We start from the raw sequence: 7,308 nt of genomic DNA on the forward strand, positions 1-7,308 counted from the left end.
CACTGGGAAGGGTCTTAGGGATCATGGGTGGGTCTGGGGGCTGTATTGGGAGCACTGGTAGCTACTGGTTTGTGACTGAGGCAGGATTTCAGGGATCCAGACTGGTTGCTCAAAGCTCTGCTCAAAATAGTTCTTCCTTTGGGTTACTCAATAGCGCTCACAAGCTGACTATAGCCTGGAACCCATGTTCTTCAGAAACCCACAACACCCCAGAAAGCTTGTGTTCTGGGTGGCTGGTGGGAACATAGCTGTCACCTTATTGGCCACATCCATAGTGGCATGGTGACATCCATCCTGCCATTTGACTCCCCCATCACTTGGTCTCCTGTGCAGATCCTTTGACCATGGTTTTTTTTTTTTTTTTTTTTTTTGACTGCCCTTTTTTTGTGGCACTGGTTTGGATGCAGCACTACATCCGGCACCGCTCCCTATGCTTGGTACATCCCTTGACCTTGACATGCTTCTCAGGGCCTGGGTTCCGACTCCTGTGCAGACCCTCATCCCCTTCCTGCCCGTGAGCCTTTAATCCATTACCCAGGAACACTGTAGGGGTTGGTGGCACTATGGGTGATGGGGGCAGATGCCTCCTTCTGCTTCGAGCTGAGACGAGGGTCCATCCCCTTTTCTCATTGGTGGTCGAGTCCTCTGTCCTGCAGTTGGGCAGCTGGATCAGCTACTACTCCTTGCAGGGACTTAGGAGGGGGCTGCTGGGCCTCAGTAGGGGCAGGCTGACACCTGCTATCCGTCTCCCTCAGAGACTCCCAGGAGCCCCTCAGACCAAATGGCTCTGCGTCATGTAATTGGGGGGGGGTTAGGGGTTGGCTCTGTCTGCCTCCCTGCCAGGAGCCCTGGCTGCAGTCGATCCGCGTGAGGTCCTTGTTCTTTCCTTCTTGGTGGAGGCAGTCTTGAGGCGCGCAGTCCTTGCCCTTGATAACCTCCTGTGTGGACCTTCCCCCCACATCCTCACCTACCTGTCCTTCAAGCTCTAGAGCCTCAAACCTATTGTGTAAGGGCACCTGGGGAGGTGACACAGATGGGGGGGGTGGGGGTGGGGGGGGGCAAGAAGGGGGCTCGTTGACGCGCAGCACTGAGCAGGGGCCTGTTTCCATTCCCCTCCCGGGGGAGCCGCAGACCCGGCAGCAGCCCCAAGCCCCCCACCCGCCCCGGCCCCATTGCCCAAGCTCCGCTCTGAGCCCCGCGCAGCAATTGATGCCGCCGCCGCCAACCCGCCAATAGCGACTTAGAATCTCTCCTGACGTCACCGGGCGCCGGGCAGATCCCGGTCTCGGCGGGTTCCGAGAAGCGGAAAGCGAAAGCGAAAGCACTGCGGGCGGTGCCCCGGGCCCCCTTCCAGATACAGCGTCTCTCCCCGGCTTAGACCCCGGCTTGTCCCCCCGCGGGAGGCTGGAATCGCCCCAGTTCGAAGGGACCCACCGGGACCATCCAGTCCATCTCCTGGCTCCACACAGGACCACCCAAAAATCAGACCCTGCGCCTAAGAGCTTTCTCCAAATGCTCCATGAGCTGCAGCAGGCTCAGGGCCATGGCCACGTCTCCGGGGAACCTGTTCCAGTGTCCGACCACCCTCTTGGGGAAGAAATTTTTCTGAACAGCCGGCCTGAGCCTCCCCTGTGGCAGCTCCACGCCGTTCCCTCGGGCCCTGTCGCTGGCCCAAGAGAGCAAAGACCAGCAGCTGCCCTTCCACTCCCCTCATCAAGAACTGTGGGTCACCGCGAGGCCTCCCCTGCGTCTCCTCTGCTCTGGGCTCAACAAGCCAAGCGCCTTCAGCCGCTCCTCACACGCCTTGCCTTGCAGTCATTTCACCGCTCTCCTTTGCCCTTCTTCGCACACTTTCTGCTATTTGATGTCCTCCTTATACTGTGCTGCTCAAAGCTGCACACAGAATTCCAGATGCGGCCACACCAGTGCTTTGTAAAGCGGGTCAATCCTTTCTCTTGGCTCGATGCAGCCAGGATACAGTTGGCCCTTTTGGCCACTAGGGCACACTGTCGGCTCACATTTAGCTTACCATCAACCCTGGATCTCTTTCCACTCTCACTCCAGCTGCCAGACATGCACCCAGGATTACACCACTCCAGGTGCAGAATCCAGCATTTACTCTTGTTAAATTTCATACTCCAATTTTATTGGCAATTGTCCCGTGCTCTCATCCATCAACATCTCTCTGCAAGGCCTTTCTACCCTCAAGGGAATCGACTTGATCGTCATAAAAGGACATTACATAATCACAGAATGGTTGTGGTCGGAAGGCATCTCTGGGTCCATTGGGTCCAACCCCACTGCTCACACAGGGACATGCAGAGCACGTTGTCCAGAACCATATGCAGATAGCCTTTGGTGATGTACAGGGAGGGAGACTCCAAAACTCTCCAGGCAACTGATACCAGTGCTCTGTAAAGCACTTCCTGATGTTCAGACAGAGCCTCTTGTGCTCCAGTTTGTGCCCATTGCCTCTTGTCCTGGCACCTCTGAGAAGAGCCTGGCCCTGTCCTATCTGCACACTCCTTTCGGGGATTTGTGGGCCCTGATGGGTTCCCTCTGAGCCTCCTCTGCTCCAGACTGAGCAGGCCCAGCTCCCTCAGCCTCTCCTCTCAGGGGAGATGCTCTAGTCCCTGCAGCATCTTCAGGACCTTCCTTGACTCTCCCCAGTGTGGTCAGGTCTCTCTTGGACGAGGGAGCCCAGCACTGGGCCCAGTACCCCAGCTGCAGCCTCACCAGTGCTGAGCAGCAGGGAAGGATCATGTCCATTGGCTTGCTGGCAATGTTTTGCCTAATGCCACTGTGAGGAATGTTTTAACAATTCCAATTCGTGTCCATAAATTCATGTGCATAAAGAATAATTCTGTTTGAATCCTGTCTGCCTCTGGGCCCTGCACTGGCAGTTTAATTCTTGAACCACAGATGCAGTGTGCCCCAGTCTCCCCCTCATTCCAGTCAATTTATCACGTCTTCAGAAAACACTCCTTAAATTTATGAACCTGTTTGCTTTTGTTATTCCTGACTTCTAGTTCTAACAGTTACAGCCTTTTTTTTCCTGTCTTCTTCGAGATTAACTTAACACTGCTATAGATGTGTCTGTGAATGGCTGGGGAAGAATGTTTTAATTACTCGTGAAGCATCAAATAAGAAAGCTGTTTGTGTTTGATGTCTGGGAGTTTCAGAACAACTGATAACAACTAGTGACTGTTATGGGATACTATGAGGATCCTTGGTATCTGGCCAGGGGGGCCAAGAGATTAAGAGGAAGAAAAAAGAAGCTGAAGGACGGTTGGGAGACAAGACCTGTGGAGAGTTTACAGAGAGTGTTCCATAAACTTGGAATAGTGCCAAGTAAGTGCAAAGGGTGAGAGGAAGACTACGAGCCTTCAGCATGAAAGACCCCTAGAGACCCCCAGAGGAGACTGATGCGCATGCTCCAGTAGGAGGAACCGGACTCCGGAAGCTAATTATAATAATCTACTTTTTTAGAAGTAGTAATGAATATGTATTAGTCTAGGTGCATAAAAATCAGCTGCTTGATGTAACTGGTGTGCGTCCTGGTGGAGCGGAGACTCCCGGTGCACCCAGCGCTGTTTGCTTACCTCTATTCCTTCATATTCTTTTAATAAATCCTATTTTTTTATTTAATCCTAATTTGAATCCTGAGCCATTTATAACAATTTGGGGGCTCGTCTGGGATGGCTATAGTTCCTGAATTCTGATTTAATCTAGGAGAGGCGCCCCACCATTTGGTGGCTCCTGTTTGAGTCAGATCGGGACTAATGCCATCCTGAACCTGAATAAAGGTAAGCAAAGAATTTAATTTTTTTTGAGCTCCCGTGTTGCCGGCTGTTTTTTGCCCGTAATTCTGCGCGCGAAGATCCGGACGAAGACGACAGGGTCGTTTGGATACCGTTCGGTTGGATTCCGGTGCCCGGAATCGAACCGGATGAAGACGACAGTCGTTTGGATACCGTCTGGTTCGATCCCAGACGAAGACAGCAGAGACGCTGGTGGATACCGTCCGATTGGAGTCTGGACGAAGACGACTGATTCGTAAGATACCGTCCGGTTGGGTAAGGGTACGGTTGCCAGTTTTTGTGTGTGAGAGTGTAACTGAGACTTCTAAAGTCAGCGTGGAGGTCTTTTTGTTTTCTCACTGGTTCTAATCTCCTGTCGGGGGGGCTGGGCTGGTGAGAAGAGGGATACGTGGGTGGGTGATAGGTCCTAAACCCCCTGCAAGACACTCTCACCGGGCAGCCAAGGGCTGTGGGAATTGCCACTAGTAAAATTCCTGGATGGGTCAGATAAAATCGAAGACCAAGGACCAGAAAGGGAGCAAATTACTAGATATATGACCAAAAAGTCCATTATGAATAATGATTAGAAATTGGAACAATAGGGGCCCCAGAAAATTAAAGAGTAAATTGAAAATGATTATTATATGATAGAATGACCAAAAGAACCCTTAAGACCCCATGTATTTTGATCCACAGAGGACGGGGTCTGTCAGGCTTTGAACATTAATAGTAGAATACCCATGGATCCAGAAAAGAGCAAGCTGAAACATTGGAATTAGAAATTAGAGAGCAATTGATTAAGAATGAATATGTGCTACTGTGCTGTGCTGCGCTTATACCACCAGATAACAGGAGCCTCTCGGGCCCCGAGAACCAGATTAAAAACCTCATGGTTCAGAGTTTAACCAAGGTGTCTGAAATAAGGAGGAGTGTTCACAAAGGGACAGGTTATGCATATGTATAGGAATGTTCATGTATATGTAACTCTTTACTAAAGCAATTTGTCACGTTAGGCCTGCACGACTTTGGGGGGACTACCCGCCCCATGCTGCATGGAACTGAGTAAACATACCTACTTTACAATCCTACTGATTGTGGAGTCAGCTTTCTGAGAGTCATTTTGGTGAGCCAGGCAGGAGACACTCTGCTCGGCTGCGGGATCGGCTGCAGCGTGGACGCCCCTAGGTGCACCCTGAGTGTTTTTGCTCGGAGGGGACTCCACTCTCAGCTGCTCACCGCAGGAGCAAAGATCTCCTGAAACTGCAGACAAACGGTATGTTTTCAGCTGCTGGAGGGATACTAACTGGAGTGTTAATAATTGTATGTGTCTTTATGTATGTATTTTGTGTTGAAAGTATTTGTGTAAATGTAAGGGTTTGAAACAAAGTGTTACAAGTCACTTCACGAAGAACACAGTCAGAGACAATACTTATTTGGTTGGTTATCATTCTAAATTATATTCCTGTGGTATGAATGAGATGTGCTGGAGGCCTCCGTGTGCGAGTGTGCTGTGTGAGTGAGACGCAGCGTTGCTGCAAAGCGAGTGCAGAGTTCCGATCCGTTGTTCCGTACTCTCCGCAAGGGAGTGGGCAGAGACGAACGAAGTGCTTGACAGACTGAAAAGAAGTGCCGTTTTATCCAAGTTTTGAGTGGTGGTGCCTAATATATGGGCCCGGTGTATCTTGTGTATCTTGTGTATCCTATTTTTGCTCTTAAATGTTTTGACTGTGACAAGAAAAAGGCAGGAGCATGATATGACATGCTTCCTGCAACATATGAGGCCCGCACAGGCCGAGACCTGGACTCACTGAGACCCAGACTCGCTGAGACCTGAACAGGCCGAGAGACCGGAGCGGCGCCGAGAGACCGGAGCGGTGCTGGGAGACCCGAGACACTACGGAGGGAACTACCGCTGGACGGAGAGAGCCCTGAGAGACGCTGCGGAGCCACGGATGGCTCTGAGAGACATAGAGAAACCTGACAGAAGCTGCAAAACGCGGGGAAATTGAAGTAATTGCGGAACATCCGAGATCGAGTTGCTAAGGGAGACCAGAGGCGTCAGTGGACACCGGTAGCTGACCCTCACCGTGAGGCGAGTCGGCACAGAGCAGAGGGGCGGACATCAGGACCCTGCAGCCTGTCTGACATAACCATGGAGGCAGCGGCAGCAGCGGCTGTGCTGCTTCACTCTGGCATTCTTTTTATAAAAGGTTTATCTTGCAATGCAAAAAAAAGACTATTAGTCCCCAGATCGGTGTTATAACTATTACTAATGACGACTTAGCTCTATTGAAGGGCAGGAGTGCAGAGACGCTGATTACACTGCCGAATGACCACCGGCAGGCTCTTTCACAAACCTAAGGTTGCAGCTGGCAATGCCTGCAGCCGTATAACAGACGTTACACTTTCTTTCCTAACTAGTAATCATATGTCTTATCCATTTGTGGTGAATGGCCAGTGACAAAAAGAAAAGGGGGGAGACAAAGACAGAAACGGTACAAGGAGGATGCCACTGACACTAACAGCATGGGTAATAGGAGTAGTATAAGTGACACAGGTGACGGTGCGGGGCGCTCTGCCTGCTGCTCGCCTTCGCCTGACTGTGCACTGCTGCCAACGGTGCTAGAGTAAAATGTGAAGACTGCTCAGATGGCAGTGATGAGAGTGCTTGTGTGAAGAAGATGTGTACTGAATCTGACTTTGTGTGCATAGATATCAATAAAGTGTGTAACCAGCAGAGAGACTGCAAGGACTGGGGTGATGAGCCCCTGAAGGAATGCAACATACATGAATGTGACTGTCCAGCTGGGTTTGAGTTTGTAGACAAGAGAAACTGTGGAGATATTGATGAATGTCAAAACCCTGGTATCTGTAGTCAAATATGTATCAACCTGAAAGGTGGCTACAAATGTGAACGTAGCCGTGGCTATCAGGTGAATCCTGCTACAGGAACCGGGAAAGGGCCATACTGGTACAAAAACACAAATAACACCTGTGATTACAATGACGCTGCTAAGCAGGGTTTAGGGGTTTGTAGCATGGAGACAAGGGGTAACAACTACAGTGTTTGGAACAATTGTGCAGCTTTGGCCTTACCTCCTGATGTGCTTCTGATTTGTGGGGATGGGGCCTGGCAAGGTATCCCTGCAAATGCTATCAGATGTCCATGTTACTTAGATAAACTCATTGTATTTGCTCCTAGCTTGTTACAGTTGCGTGAGATCACCAGACATAAATGGGCATTGCTTGCATCGGATTGCAATGATAATGTTGAATTGTGTGGGGTTGCAGCTAGAGCGGCATTAGCAAGTTCAGTGCCTGGAGTGGCATCTGCGGCCGCACGTAACAACTTAGAAAAATTGGTATGCTGGGCCAAGAAGCAAGCCTATGCCATGACAGAGATACTTGAGGAGATGTTACCAGATCAAAATAGTCTGCGACATGCGATCTTACAGGATCAAGCTGCTATTGACTTTTTGCTTTTGGCTCAAGGGCATGGGTGTGAGGG

The sequence above is a fragment of the Anas platyrhynchos genome, chromosome 17 (genome assembly GCF_047663525.1).
Source record: "Anas platyrhynchos isolate ZD024472 breed Pekin duck chromosome 17, IASCAAS_PekinDuck_T2T, whole genome shotgun sequence".
In the NCBI taxonomy this organism is placed as follows: domain Eukaryota; kingdom Metazoa; phylum Chordata; class Aves; order Anseriformes; family Anatidae; genus Anas; species Anas platyrhynchos.